Here is a 16,352-nt window from a genome sequence, read left to right as displayed (position 1 = left end):
TAAGCTAAGACCCCTCTATTGGCACAAATGGGGAACAAGGGAATAGAGAAATTCAATGGGGAGGGATTTCACACTTGGCAAAAAAAGTTAAGAGTCTACCTTATGAAAAATGGTTGTGGTCTGTCATTAGCTCTGCCTTAGAGCAACAAGTCAAACCTGATGGAGTGCACACTAGGGCATCTACACTCATAGCAAGTGCACAAAATTTGGCCAAAGACGAACAAGCATTGGGAATCATCATCACCTCCTTGCATGACAACTACGTGCATTTCATAGATGAATGTAAACACATGAAGCCTGGCATGTCCTATAAAGTAATTTTGGAGCTAGGGCCAAAAGAAGCAAAGTTAGTCTTAAAAGACTGCTTTACAAAGTTACTATGATTGAAGGGGAGGACATTGCTAGCCTAGTGAACATGCTTAAGAGCATTTTCACACAACTCACTTACATCCAAGTTGAAGTACCAGAAGATGACAAAGTGGACATACTAGTAAGTGAACTTCCACCTTCTTATGACCACTTAGTCACAATTCTTGAAGAAAACAGTTCAATGTGTGATTGTGCATGTGTGTAGGCGTGCAGGTTGTGTGTGAAGGAGACCTTAATACTGCGTGCATGTACAAGAGTGTGTGTGTGTGCGCGCGAGCACGCGCGCATATGCAATGACAACTCAAAACCAAATCTCTATCATCACAAAGCTTCACCAACATATAAGTAAGAGTGTGCATTGATACAGATAGAAGAAGCAGAGCGCAATATATAAAGGGGGCAAAAGCTAGCTTCAAGCAGTGTATGTGTATACACCTGCGTGTAGCTTGGCAACAACTAAGCTGCATGTGTTGCTGTGGTGGAAAGATACACCCACATCTTGAGCTTGAGGCGACTGGTTTTCCTCTGTTTTGGTAGGGAAGACCTCCTTCTTATCTTTAACAGGCTCCTTTGAAGCCTCCGTTTTTGGCACATGGTAGAGGTTCGTCTTGCTATCAAAGCGAAGAACGTATGCCTGATTACATCCCTCATAAAGCCTCTCCCCCAGTGTGTCAATAATGTAGTAACCGTCTTTGCATACCTTCAATAGGAAAAAATGATCATTCCAACTCACAATGTAGAGCTGAAATCCCCCATTGGGCTACAATCCTACACTCTGTTGATCTATTGCTGCCCAAATCTCTTCAAAAGACTTCGCGGCTTGCAAGAAATTGTTGTAAGTGTCATCTAGCCCCTCAGGTTGGAAAAAGCCAATGAAGGAACGCTCATGATCCACTGCTAGTGGCCGTATTCTTGCGTTTATGACAGTCTCAAGGTCAAAGTGGCCATCCATAAACTTGCTTCTATAGGCCTCAACATCAAATAGCTTCCGCCACTCTGCAGATCCTTCTCGGATGAGGGTGTCATATTCGGCCTTGATGGGCATACAATTTGGGTTCTTGTGTAGCCAATCAGCGCGATCACTACAACAAGGGCCATGCACGCACTCTCGCCGGCTGCTCTTTCACTCCTCTGATCAATAGGGGCAAAAAATATAGATGTAGAGAACTTCATGTTACCATCCCTACTCACCAAATCTTTATGTTCCCAGCTTCCTATAGTGAAAAGCTCCTCTCCAAAGTCCAAGCATTCAGATATCGTTGAAGAAAGCATTGCTTTGTCCTCATTCTGACAAACACAAAAAAAAATTATTTCCATATACAAGAGCTTTTGGACAAATTCCTAAGAATTCTCACATTGTGACCTACCATAACATCATGGGCTTCTATTAGCAAGGGCGCCGCATACCTAGTTAGGTGCGGTTGGGGGCAGGGGATCGCCGGCCTAGTGGGTAGGCTGGTGGTCCCCAAGCGCACTAGCTAGGTATGTGGTGCCTCCCGAGTGGAAGCTCATGATGTTAAACAGTACATGCAAACAATGAGAAAGAGCCCATTTTCCTACATAAGAAAATGTCAAAACCTTCTTGTGATAAATTAGGTTAAGTTAGCAAAGATTTTGTGCATTTTTTACATTAGACTAGCCTTGGATTTGCATTAATCAAGGTACCTCATCCATCAAAACAGATATTATCAATCCAGGAATATTACGTACCGGAGAACAGCATGGCTCTATGGGGCAGCCTGACAAGCACCTATCGCGATCAATGTCATCACCACCATCCTCACCATATGACTTGATCAACAACGGTTCTCCACGTGCTGATGTCCGCGATCGGAAATTCAGCTTTCTCCTTTTCCAGGAGAGGAGACTCCGCATTGTGGTACTTTGATCCAAATCTCATGTAGATGTCTCGCTTGTGCCAGCGTCACTAGAGGCTTTGCTGCTTGTTGATAGTGAAACGTTCTCTTCGAAATGTCTATTATCTCTCAATTGAGGAAGTGCCCCTTTAACAAAGAGATTGACACCTGCAAGGGGCCCATGATAGCTTTGTAAGATCATCTTGTCTTCTCCAACTAAGACTTTATCCTCCTCGTGATCATCAAGTGAGTTGGATTCAAAGATCACCGATGTCACTTGAGCTTTCTTCGCTTGTGGTAGAGAGTTTACCATTGCACATTATGTTATCTATTTCCCCTGATGTCTTCTTCCAATTGAGAGAAACTGATCTCTTCATGTCCTTGACTTTCTTCTCATACGTGACGCGTATTTGGTGGTCACATAATAAAGGCCCACTAAGGCAATGTAGAGAAGGTGAGCTGAACCTTTCCATGCTAGGAATCTCATGGAATTGGAGGAGTTAACGTTGAAGGCGGGAGAGCTGAGGAATGGCAAGACCACACTTCCCTCGAGATTGCGCGTGTACATCCCAAGCTTCACCTAGCCGTTGCTGAGGTTGAATCCAACAGGGAGATGCATGAAGGAGCTACCCGATAAGCTGCCATTATGCTGTGAGTGTTAGTGCGCTTCTGCTGCTTCGGTGCTTATAAGCTCGCCCAATAGTATAGCAGGAGTCAGCAGTAATACTAATATTCTTAAGCAAGCTCAACAAATCAACCATTCCCTCAATACTTCAAGCTTCCTAAGAACTAAGCTGCAGGCTTGGAAGGCGACTAGTTACACTACAATTTACCCTAGCGTTTAATAATTATTGATGGGGAACCTTGCTAGAGCCAATTTTTACACATGAAAATGACCTATACAACATTACTCAATACAAGCACAATTCAATTCGGAAGATGCTCACGCTCTTTCGTTTTGGTAAAGTTAATTTACATCAGCAACAATACGAGGGAGGGACCACATGGCACTAAGTGAAACGAGTCCACATGTGGGGTAGAGTAAGGCGATCAACGGTGGAGAGGGGCTAGCCCAAATCTCGAGGTAAACATGATCCCCCAAAAATTTAGGGCTCTCTTAACTAGCCATAGGGGGGGTTTGCGAGGGACTAATAATTGACGGACGTCGTTTAAACGATGACAAATGCATCGCATAGACGAGGTTTATGTCGTACATTGCATGAGATTGTGATGCAAATGAAGGGGCAGTAGTGCATAAGAAACATCCTTCAAACGGGTGTCACCGAGTCCGGCCCCTCGACCCACTCTCGTTTGCTCGTACAGATTGTTCAAGTCACCCCAACTTGCTTGAGATCATGCTTGGGCACAAGCTCTGGTTTGCCATTGAATGAAAATGACTCAGATGACATGATGGTGTATGGCAATCTTAAAGAAGCTGTGAACAAGACAGGCTGGGTTCCGTGCACCCCAAAATTCAAAGATGCATCGATGGAGAGTCACCTTGCACCCAGATCATCAACACCGCAAAATACAACTCCTCCAAATAAAGGCATAAAAAATGGTGTTGCCTCTACATTGTGCTTTGCCCCTTCAAGCTCATCATTAACACCCATAGAGCTTGCCAAGAGCTCCAACAAGAAGCATTACCAAGGAGTACGGTGTCGGCCGTGGGGCAAATATGCAGCCGAGATCCGAGACTCTGCAAGGCAAGGGGCCCGTGTTTGGCTAGGGACCTTTGACACAGATGAGGAGGAAGCTTTGGCATATGATCGAGAAGCATTGAAGATGCGCGGGGTGCGCGCATTGCTGAACTTTTCCGTCAATGTCGTGGCTCCCATGCTAGAGAAAGAGGTGGAGACAAAGAGAAGAAGAGAGTGAAACGAGAAGCACCAGTCGAAGATGGAGTTGCAGGCATCGAGAAACAACGTCAACAATGCAAGCGCATGCAAGAGCCATCATCATCTTCACCACCATCAAGTATGGTAGTGAGCTTTGAAGGAGAAGAGGTGAAGATAGAAGAGCTAGATGATGTGTTTTCTTTGCATGAACTGCGCGAGTGTTTCTTGCCTTTCATCGCCTCCTCATTTGCTAGTGCCATGGCTACCCTGGCCAACTGCGCTGCAGCCTCTCATTTGGCAGCCTCTCATGTGATAGTTAGTAGAGTGGTTGTGCCTGTGTGTGTGTGTGTGTGTGTGTGTGTGTGTGTGTGTGTGAGAGAGAGAGAGAGAGAGAGAGAGATCTCAGTACGTGTTGTTGGGCGAGAGTCCAACCATCATCAAGGACATGGTGGCAGTCCATGAGAATTAGGTGCTGGTTCCTGGTGGGGGAGTCAGCGAGAGCCTGCAACCTCTCATTTGGCTGACAAAGAGTCGAAACTCATCGGTGAGCTCATCTACAGAGTGGACCTTGAAGGCATATGGTATTGCACAAGATGCTGATATGGACAAAAGAATTCACTTGATATTGTTAGTCAATGGTTGTGCTTGGAATTACCTTGATGTATATGTATGCCTAATGTGGTGCACTTCATCGATCACAAAAAGTACTTTAAGAGCTTCCTATCACGGATGTCGCCTGATTGCGGGATATGCCTAACTTGGATAGGGCTCAGGAGCTCTAGACTGTATTCAATGGAATGGGATGTCATGCTTGCCATTGCCTTGGTCAACATGTATGCCATATGTAGTGCACTTCATGAAGCACACAAAGTGCTTGAGGAGCTTTCTGTCTGAAGTGTCGTCTCTTGAGATGCACTGATTGGGGGATATGCCCAACTTGGGTAGGGCCAAGGAGCTCTGGTCATTTTTTAGTGGATGAAGTGAGGGTGTCTCTCTAGACGCAATCACATACGCTCTAGCTTATTTTTAGCTAATGCGAAGTGAGGGTCTCTCTCTAGATGTAATGTTATTTCAAGCAGTTCATTGATTGCTACAAGGTTAGGTCAACAAGAGAGAGAGAGAGAGAGAGAGAGAGAGAGAGAGCTTTTTTAAGCAGATGCAGAGAGACTGCATCTTTCCAAATGCGATCATGTACAGTGGCACCTTGAGGGCATGTGGTAGTACACAAGATGCTGATATGGGCAAAAGAAGTTATGATGATATTGTTAGTGAGTGGTTGTTGAAAGAAAACGTTGTGCTTGGCACTGCCTTGGTCGACATGTATTCCAAATGTGGTGCTCTTCATAAAGCGGAAAAAGTGCTTGATGAGTTTCCTCTCCAGGATGTCGTCTTTTGAAATGCACTGATTTGAAATGCACGGCTGCCACGCACAAACCCTCTCGATCTGAGCCGCTAGAAGAACCTCTTGGATGCTAAGGAGCCAATCCCATCTTCAAACCACAGCATGGATCTGAGAGTGCCACTCAAATGGGGCTCCCCTGCCCACTGGAGCCACACCCCCTCCCAAACCGAATAGAATGCCAGGAACCGAGGCTTACATGTTGATCTCCGAAGGAGAAAGGAGCACAAGCCAACTCGTGTTGTCAAAAAATGAAGATCGAGGGCAGTCGAAGAGGATTCTATAGCTAGGTGTCCCCACTCAGGGCGGTCCTCCGCATCGGCCTCAACCCACAATCCACCCTGCCTCCACTGCAAGCCCACGTGCCGTCTGTCAACCCACCCCAGCGAGCCTTCCCTGCTCTTAGTGGTGGGAGAAACGAGTAGAACGAGCCTGTTAGGCGAAGGCTCTTGAACCCTTGTCTTGACCTCAGCCCACAATCCACGCTGCATCCACTGCAAGCTCATGTGCCGTCCGTCAACCCACCCCAGCAAGCCTTCCCAAATCTTAGTGGGCGAAACGAGTAGAACGAGCCTGTAGGCGAAGTCTCTTGAACCCTTGTCTTGACCTCTTACTTTAAGTATACTTTTTGTGATCTATGGATTGCACCACATTAGGCATACATGTCGACCAAGGTAGTGCCAAGCAAAACCATTGACTAACAATATCAAAATGAATTCTTTTCTCCATATCATCATCTTGTGCAATACCATATGCCTTCAAGGTGCAAGTGTACTTGATTGCATTTAAAGAAGAAGAGGATTTTAACGTTGTAGGAAACTATCCCAAGAGACCTCAAAGATCTATCTGTCGACGAGAGTTAAACTCAAGATCTGTTATTGAAGAAGATGCCCTCTCTTTGCATCTGTTGAAAACAAATCTCTCCCTTCCTGAAGTGACACTACTGCAATCAATGCACTCCTTGAGATAACATTGCATTTCGAGAGATGGCCTCTCTCTGCATCAGCTGAAAACATTCTAGAGCATATGTGATTGCATCTGGAAGAGAGCAAGAGCGTAGGCTATCATAAGCTGGCAGTTGTAGGTGAGACATTGAGGGAGACGCCCTAGCCACTTGTCCTAAAAGCTCAAGTCGATCTGCTCGATGGCCTCTGCTTGCTGTTGCTCATATGTGACAGCGTCTAGAGAGATATCCTCTCTTCGTCCAGTGAAAAATGACCAGAGCTCCTTGGCCCTACTGTTGCTCATATGTGACTGTGTCTAGAGAGATATCCTCGCTTCGTCCAATGAAAAACGACCAGAGCTCCTTGGCCCTGCCCATGTTGGGAATATCCTGCTGTCATTGCATTTCAAGAGACATCTCGGACATAAAGCTCCTGTTAGGTGCAACGGAATGATTGTTTGCGCTTTGCTCAAGATGAATGCTCCGAACTGTGCTCAAGATTCCTTTTGTTTTTATGGAAGGTAGAGTCTTCCGTTCTTAATGAGAAAATGCTATGATCACAAACAAAGTGAATGGACACTGTGCGTGAATGAGACTGAGAGATAGAGAGAAGAGAGATACAACACCAGAGATGTTGTAAAACCCTCCTCCGAAGGCCCCAATCTCGTGGGCGAGAGTGGTCTACTTTTTGATTGCACAAAGTGGTACAATGCGTATGCAATGGACTAATGAAACTTGGGACCTGCCGATGACGATGACGGTGATGACGATAATGACTTTAGGGCTGAAATCTGTGGTCTTCAACTGCTGAAATTCTGCAAATATTTGGGCTGTTTCGGGTGGCTGAAAATGACTGTTTTGGCTACGTTTTTATGGCTGAAAATGGGGGTTCTTTTCAATGCTTCAAGGGGTTGATCTTCTACTGTGTCTACTGCTGAAAACGCTGCTGCAAGTGCTTCATCAACGGCTGGTCTGGGTTAATCCCTTCAGGGCTGAGAGAGAAGGGAGTCGCGATGGCTGATCTGGCTCCATAGCACAAAAAACGCAGCCTAAGAGGTGAAAACGCTGCTGTTTGTAGAAAACACAGCCACCAAGGGGGAGCGATCTCAAATTTGAGGGAGTTTTTTGTGACGGAAGCAATCAGCAAGGAATCGTCGGCTTAGGAGAAGAAACTCAGTGTCTGATACCATGTGAGAGTAGGCAGCGAAAGTGTTGCCAACAATACCATATAGCTCAGGTTGAGTCCTTTCCAGGAATACATCCAGGTGTGCTTCATTTTGTCTACATCTGCCATATGGTTATAAGCTCGTGCTGCATTCGACCACAAACCATCAAATCTCTCATGTAGCTTACTCTTGCATTGAATTTGTTATTGAGCGTGTTTCTCTTTAAGTTTTGCTACCTGATCTTGCATTTGATTCATAACCTTTTGAAGGATCTGTAGCATTTTGGTTTGATCTATTTTGTTGTAGTCCACTCCATTCATGGCTGCTTCGACCTCATCTGTAGATTCTTGATCCATTAATATTTTTACTTGCATTGATGTTACATGCAGATATGATGTTTGTGTTAGTCTGACATATGGTTTGTTTTAAATAAACAGATACGATGAGTGACCAGGGTCATAGAGTGAAGTTGACGTTCATCAAGACTTTGCTACGTACCACTAGACTATCAAGAGAGGCTTTGACAGAGGCTATGTCAGATTATATGGAGATGGATGACGCCAATTTAGACAGCTCCATCGAGTTTCTTGAGCGATTCAGTTTGCCCATACGTCCTGGAGAGGGTACATCTTCCAAGCCACACACAGGAGTGTAGACTTCCTCTCATGCAGATCAGACCATAGCACATCGGTAATCTTCTCGATTGATAAAGTAGTAATGTCATTTTTTTTAAATATAGAAATCTTAATATATGTAGTCCCTTGATGTATTTGTTTGCTTAGGACTCCTATTCTAGGTACACCACATCATGAGATTCAGCGGCTTACTCCTAATGTACCTCCTAGTACTTGACACCTGGTTCACAGGCTAGTGGCCGTCAGTCTCGGAGGTATATCTATTATGGATTAAATATCAAGTAGTTTTTAAGAACTCTCATCTAATCTGCCGTATGTTTATATTGCATGTAGGCATCACCGGCAGAGTAGCACGCCACCAGGCCGATCAACTCGTGAGACACAGCCACCAGCTCCCCCATTAGTGCCTCCACCTCCACCAATGCACACTTGCATTGGCAGCTTGGGTGTCACATGCGACATCTTGCCTGACAGGGCTATCCTCCAACTCGGAGCCGCCATCGCCCTCAAACGTCGGATGGGAGACCTTTGCTCGTCTTATCTAAAGCAGGTTCATATACCATGGGAGTAAGTATTAATTAACATAAAAAATATAAATTTTAGTTTGTTAGTTGAATTACTAATCGACTTTATTTTGCACTGTAGTGATCAACATGAGGATGACAAGAAATATGTTATCAAGACACTAGAGACGGAGTAGATGGAGTTACAAGTGGATGGTGAAGCAAATGTGCAAACTCATGGGTCATCGACGCGACGCAGCACGGTAAGTAGAAAGAAAGAAATATTTTTAACATGTATGTCTCTCTCTCTCTCTCTCTCTCTCTCTCTCTCTCTCTCTCTCTCTCTCTCTCGTGAGACACCGCCTCAGCCCCCAACTCCCCCATCAGTGCCTCCACCTCCACCAATGCGCACGTGCATTGGCAGCTTGGGTGTCACATGCGACATCTTGCCTGACCGGGCTATCCTCCATCTCGGAGCCGGCATCGCCCTCAAACGTGGGATGGGAGACCTCTGCTCATCTTATCTAAAGCAGGTTCATATACTGAGGCGGTCTGGGGCGGGCAACAAGAGAGGCGACCTCTCAACACCTCTCAAGGATCCCATGCTGCTCAATTGGGGCTGGGGCAACCACAAGCAAGAAACAACAACAACAAATCCACAGCCAAACAAATGAAGGGGCACCACCTAGTTATGGTATGCGAACTAGGACGCAAGAGAGATTTTGGCACAACCAAGAGGATGTGCCACAAAACACACACAAGAAACCTCACACCAAGACTCACATAAAATGGGCCAGAGAGAGCTAGAGCAAAGGGAAGAGAGAGAGGAATGGATCTTGCGTAATACCTTATTTGTGACTTGCAAATGGAGATGGTTTGTTATGTTGCTATCGTAGAGCTTGTAAAAAACTCACTCAATGCTTAGTGAATGCTAAACATTGCCAACACACACACACACACACTGTATTAGGGTGTGGGAGACCTCTCACCACAATACCCTCTTACAATGGACACAAAATTGGCAATGAAAACACACTAAAACACTTTCTAAAACAAGATAAACGATAAAACTCAAAGTACACAAGACACCTTGAATTCACTAAACCGTATCACACAAGTGGAAGGATGAAGATTTGAACGTCGAATCATGCCTTTGATGCACCAAACCTCAATTTATTGATGATGGAGGAACATATACAATAGTGGTTTTGAGATTTTGAACTCACGCTCTCTCACTTGCAATGTGTAACTTGAAAGCTTCTCTCACACCAAGAGTGAAGCTCACAAAGTGGTTGCTACACCTAAGTCTCTCCTCACGCATAGAGTGTTGGGGTGCTATGTGAGATATTGGAGGTTTTTTTACAAGAAGGAGAGGGGCCTATTTATAGGTTGAAGACTCCTCATTAAGATTATTGGAAATCCTAATTTACAAGCTAACAAATTAGGATTATGATTTTTTTGAATATCAAAACATTGAGGGCCTTCTTTGTCTGCTTGAGTAATGGATGTGGGTTTAAAAAAGAGCATTATTGATGGTAGATAAGGTGAAAGTAAGTAAGGAGAGAAGGAGAGAGAGAGAGAGAGAGAGAGAGAGAGAGAGAGAGAGAGAGAGAGAGAGAGAGTTACTATACACATGTTTTGAGGTGAGGTGTCTTTTATGGTTAGGTCAATTGCTATTTTGTGTTAGTATGTTAGTGGTTAGTGTTAGTAATCACTAGAAGGTTAATGGTGTATTTACAATGGGTAGAATGGGGTGGATGGTTGAATGAAGTGAGGAAATCCTTGTGATGGTGAAGCTTGAAGAAATTTTTGACTTACTTGTGTAGGTTCTCAAAATGACTATCGATCTTCTTCTTTGTGTTCTCTTCTTTACGCCACCGTTGCCAAGGTTGATTATCACGATGAAAATGGTAATTTGGTTGATGAGATCTCTTGATTTGCAGAGGTTAAGCATGGTTTACATGCTGAATTTTATGTATATAGAGAAGGGGTAAGATGGAATTGTACTTTGGAAGTAATAGAGAGAGACATAGAGATGGTGTATGTACATGCAGAGCTCATATGAGAGCTATGGAAGTAAGACGGGAGGTTAATGGTGAAGAAGGTGAGAGAAACCATGAAAGGTGTAGGTTTGAGTGAGGGATGGAGAGGAATGAGTGTGTGTGTGTGTGTGGAAGTGGGAAAAGAGGTGAGAGAAGACCATGGGTTACTTTGTGAGAGAAGTGGACAGATTGGGATCCACTCAAAAAATCCCATCTCACCCGCTGGTAGCTTCAAAAATCATGAAAACATTTGAGGTGAGTACTCAGTTTGTGGGATACATTTTCTCTTTTGACCAGCACTCCAAATTCGGAGTGGAGATGGGTGCCAAAAATCTCACCAAAAAGCTTGTTTTTTATGCCTGCAAAAGTCTTTTAGTGGCCCCCTCCTTTGTTGAATTTGTACAATGCATCCAAGAGTGAGCCTCTCCTTTGTCATATCATAATACAAAGCATCCAAGTTGCCCTTTACACATGCATGGAGGAGGATTATTGGTGAATAAAGCAATATATACATGGTGGGACTAGTGTATGGACTATTCATGGATTTTAGCTCAATAAGCACATGGTGTTAGAATAATGAGTAAAAATAATTAAAAAAATATGGAGAAATTATGGATATGGAAAGATATTAGAATCATATGATATGGTCCCTCTTTGTATTATTTTGGGTGAAAGAGGAAAATGCATGCAAGTAAATGAAAATAATATAATAAACGTGACTAAGGGAGTAGAAATCATTTTTTGTTTTCACGAGGGTGAGGGTGAAAATGTGGGAGTGATTTGTATAAAAGAAAAATATGAGGTTAGAGTATGTGCACATTGACAAAAAATATACTTATGGTGTAAGAGGATGAAAGAAGGCATACACAAGTTTAATAAAACACACACCTAAGTATAAATATTTAAATAAAATACCAGAATATTTATTTTTTTGGCTCAATTAGCCCAGTGACTAGCTAGCTAAGGGTTTTAAGAAGATATCGGAAAAGCCCTCTAACTCACACACGCTTATGTACAATGAAAAGGTAAGAATAGCCACAATGTTTAGGTGATTATGGTAGGGTGAGGTAACTGACTATGGCAATTACGGAGAGTCGAAAAACGGCTATCAATACCATGGAAGTAAGTATTAATTAACATAAAAAATATAAATTTTAGTTTGTTAGTTGAATTATTAATTGACTTTATTTTGCAATGTAGTGATCAGCATGAGGATGACAAGAAATATATTATCAACACACTAGAGACGGAGTATGGGACATGATGGAGTTACAAGTGGATGATGAAGCAAATGTGCAAACTCATGGGTCATCGACGCGATGCAACACGGTAAGTAGAAAGAAAGAAATATTTTTAACATCTATGTCTCTCTCTCTCTCTCTCTCTCTCTCTCTCTCTCTCTCATGAGACACTGCCTCAGCCGCCAACTCCCCCATCAACGCCTCCACCTCCACCAATGCGCACGTGCATTGGCAGCTTGGGTGTCACATGCGACATCTTGCCTGACGGGGCTATCCTCCAGCTCGGAGCCGGCATCGTCCTCAAACGTCGGATGGGAGACCTCTGCTCGTCTTATCTAAAGAAGGTTCATATACCATGGGATGGAGTCATTAAAGGACATCATGATAACCGGAATGTGCTTGAGGGCCCCATGGTTCATAATTCACTCCAATAGACCTATGCCTGATAAACAGGGCATCATGACCTCTATGAGAACAAGATCGACTTGGTTTTTCTGGTCCATCAAAATCTCCCATGCTAGTAACCCATTGGAGGCAGGTGTAACTTCATAGTTGCAATCACGTAGGAGAGCACCAACTGGATCAAGCTGAATGCATGGAAATGATGCAAGTCTAGGCTATGTAGGCAATGACGAAGGGGATGATGACACCGTCCTAAGGGCTGAAATATGCAATCTCGTATCTGCTGTCCAAAAACGCTATGGGCTGAAATCTACGACTATGTCCAAAAATGTTGATTCTGGGATTGTTCTGTAGGTCTTTGACTCTGAAAATCTGCAGGTTTAGGGCTGAAAACTGAGGTTTCTTGGGGCTGAATGTGCTACTCTTTAGGGGCTCAATCTGCTGGTCTTTCATTGCTGAAAAACTCCATGCTAAAAATTGTCAAAAAAGCTGGGTGATGGGTCTCCAAAAACGCTAGGTTGCTGAGCTTCTACTGTTGATGGATATGCATCTACACTAAGTGACTTCATAGCTGCAATTGCATAGGAGAAGTGGCATCACTGATCCTACCGTTTTAAGGGTCAATCTGTTTTTTCAAGCTTTTGGATATGGCCTCACTGAAGGCATGGTTCAACGTGGAGGTTGCCCTCTATGCTTTGAAAGAGCGATACGATGCATGAGGGAATGCTTTGCTGGATGGAGCGAAGGAAAACGAAGATATGACTGGGATGCGGTGCAAAAGGCTATGCAGACCTCGACTCAGACACTCTTGAGGACGACTGAGAGTTACTACAAGGATGTAGAGGGGATGCGGCTAGAAAGTAGAAGAACGAGAAAAGAGCTCGAGAGAAAGAAAATGATTATGGATGCCGAGCTCCATTGGCAAGAGCAAGTGATGACCTGATTTTTTGAAAAGGTGTCGATGATGCATGCCAAGCTGAGCGAAGAGGAAAAACAAGCAAAAGAAGAGAAGGAGACGGATGCCCCGTGTATGGACGAAGGAGAATAATGTATGGATGTCCCGTGTGTGGACGAAGAAGCAGAATGCATGATTGAGGAAGAGTTGACAAAGAAATTGGATGCAATGTTTCCCGGCTATGTTGATGCCTGTTATGAGGAAAAACTATTGCACGAAACCGGAAGTAGTGCTAGTCATACCCTGTTGGATGGGGAGTTGTTGGCTTGCAAGCCATACTTAAATGGTGGGTATTGTACCAGTGAAGAAATTGAGGAGGAGCACCAGATGAACCCTGTGGACTCCTATCCCCCACACGAGAGGGGAGAGCTGGAGCATGCGACACGTAGCGACCTATAGGCTGCTACCTTCGAATTGCCCGAGAAGGGGATTGTGGAAATCCGTGGCGATAATCCATTTGTATGTGAAGAATTGAGAGGAGATGTGGCAAACCTGGAATGTGGCACTGTGGTCGTGATGCTTGATTGTGAAGTGAAGATAAAGGATGTGAACCTGGCAGGGTCTGCTGATATGCGTATAACCTACGGTATACCGCTGAGTTGGGGTGTGTGCATGAGGCCGAACCCCTCAGCAAATGGTGTTCATAGTATGGCTGCGAATAGCTTGGACCAGATGGCGGTCGGGAAAACAGGAAGGTCAAAAACAACAAGCCTATTGGTTTGGAGCACACATGGGAAGGATGATTGTGGGATTACCTGGAAAAGGTGGTCAAATTCCCCGCAACGGGAGAAACGAGCAGGGATATGCCGGTAGTGATGAGTGCGACAGTGATGCGAGTGGTCATTGAGGTGCGAGGTACAGCAAGGTGTGACTGGGGTTATGAATTGATAGTGGTGCAAGGTCATTGGGTCACAAAGGAGGTCATGGAGACCCGATTGGAAATGTCCCTGAAGGAGCCTTATAGACTTGTGTATGCGAGCCATAAGCTAGCTGAGGCAAACCTAGTGAGATTAATCGCCGCGTGGTCACAGTTCACCGCATGATTCAATGATGGGTGTTAAAAATGCGACTACCCGAGTCATGTGTGGCAAGCAGGCCTGCTTGGGGTTGTGGATAGTGACCTACTGGAGGTGAAGAGATGCATATGGGACCCTAGAAAAGGTTGCCCATGCGGAGATGAATTTGTTTACGGAATGACCCGAATGCACGGAGGTGTTGAGCTGACATCACGCTAGAATATACTTGGCCGATGCGGGATTAAGCCCAAAGGATTAGAGCCCTTTTCTGGCTCTGATAGACGGAATGTAGCACGACTGCAGGCCACAGATGGCCGTTGGATCCCACGGTGACAAGGTAGGTTGCAAGAGGATGCAGAGCGAGTTAGGTGGACTCGACATTGTTGGGGTTAAGGACTATGTGCCTTGAACGATCGCCCAGGTCATGGGCACCCGCCCACTGTTACCCTATAATTATAATGAGTATACTGTATAGGGGGAGCTGCCACTTCACAGTCTCCCCACCCACATCGTGTGTGTGTCTCCTTCTCTCTCTCTCACTCTCCGTCTGTGGTGCTTCCCGATCCCCTTCAATTCGTTTCAAAGCGTAGGTGCAGAGGAAGCACGTGTGTGCACAGTCACGATGACAATGGAGAGCCAGTTTCATTCTCGAAATTGTGTCCGCGTGCGTGCACTTTCAAGAGTGCAAACACGGTTTCGACTTCGGCATCGGCAAATTCAGCTTTCTGAGAGCGTTTCCACCAAGTGTCCTGGCGTTTTACCCCCCTTTTGAAGCCATTCGAGCCATCAGAAACCTCATTCGAGCTACAGTTGAGGAGCTGCATTTTTCAGCCCTCTTTTGGTAGTTTATGCTACGTTTTTGGGCCGAAACGGAGGTTTTTGGCATAGCTTTCACACTCGGACTCGGATACATGTGATCCAAGAGTCTACCTCGGGGTTTTGCCATGCTCCGGACGCGCTCGTCATATCAAAATTTTAAAATTCTGAACGCTGAATTTTTTGCAGTAGCAGGTGTTTATTGTGTGTCGAGGATTCCACACATGGTTTGCTCTCAGATGTGAGAGTGATATTTGCTGCAAGTTTCCTCACAGGTGGGAGGATACGATGTATGCCTTATGTGGTTTGATGCTCAGGGAGACTAATGTGATTGAATTTTGATCTCGGCAATGTATGCCTCGAGCATGTTTTTTGGCAGTCACAGGTAGAGCAGATATTTGTGTACTAGATTTGTAGGTGTTTGCAATGATGTATGCAAAGTGTGGAGATTGGTGCATGCATTTGGAGTACGGTTTGATGTGCTTTGGTTGCTCATGGTTTTGAGCGTGCAGCCAGTTTGGTTACTGGTTTTGTGGCCATTTTACTGACGAAACTCTGGTGAAATTTTCCCATGAGTTTTATGCGTATCATTTATGCGATCTAGGTAGAGATTGCGGGTTGCACTCAGCATTTGCGTGCGGTGTTCTCTGCAGGTGGGAGACTTGTGCGTGTGTATGCATCGATACCGCATAGTGTGGGCTTGGTGATTAGCTCACATATTGCAGTGTGATACTAGAGTAGGCGGGGCTTGTATTGACATTGCGGGAGCTCTATTTTGGAGTGTGTCTCACAGGTTTTACATTATGTTTTTGGACATATTTGTAGACAGTTTCCAGGTGTTGTTGGTGAGGTGGTTTTGCTTTCTAGTTTGCTACATTGTGCTCATAGCAGAGACAGGTGATCGCTCAGATTATGATCTCTCTGAAATGTGCATGTTTAATGGGTCAGACTTTGCAACATGGAGAGAGTGTATGCTTGATGCATTGACACAGCGAGGGTTGCATCGACCATTGAGTGGTGATGCAGGTAGACCTTCAAACATGTCTGATGATCAGTGGCAGGAGCTAGAGGAGATGGCACTATCTACACTCTCTTTGCACCTTGCGGAATCTGTATATGCTCTTGTTATGTATGAGACTACTTCAAGAGCACTTCGGCGCAGATTACATGA

At 44.7% G+C, this 16,352-nt stretch overlaps 3 pseudogenes; 2 read left to right on the top strand and 1 right to left on the bottom strand.

Moving 5' to 3' along the window:
* Positions 1-781: 781 nt before the first annotated feature.
* On the bottom strand, positions 782-2,870 carry LOC147460728 (uncharacterized; annotated as a pseudogene).
* Positions 2,871-3,164: 294 nt separating this feature from the next.
* LOC147460727 (uncharacterized) lies at positions 3,165-7,966 on the top strand (annotated as a pseudogene).
* A 47-nt stretch (positions 7,967-8,013) lies between these two features.
* Positions 8,014-13,337, top strand: LOC147460726 (uncharacterized; annotated as a pseudogene).
* The last annotated feature ends 3,015 nt before the right edge of the window (positions 13,338-16,352 follow it).

This window comes from Adiantum capillus-veneris, chromosome 3, assembly GCF_014529385.1.
Source record: "Adiantum capillus-veneris isolate H3 chromosome 3, ASM1452938v2, whole genome shotgun sequence".
Taxonomy (NCBI): Eukaryota; Viridiplantae; Streptophyta; class Polypodiopsida; order Polypodiales; family Pteridaceae; genus Adiantum; species Adiantum capillus-veneris.
The sequence above is the reverse complement of the archived record's forward strand: the minus strand, read 5'-3'. Positions and strand labels throughout refer to the sequence as shown.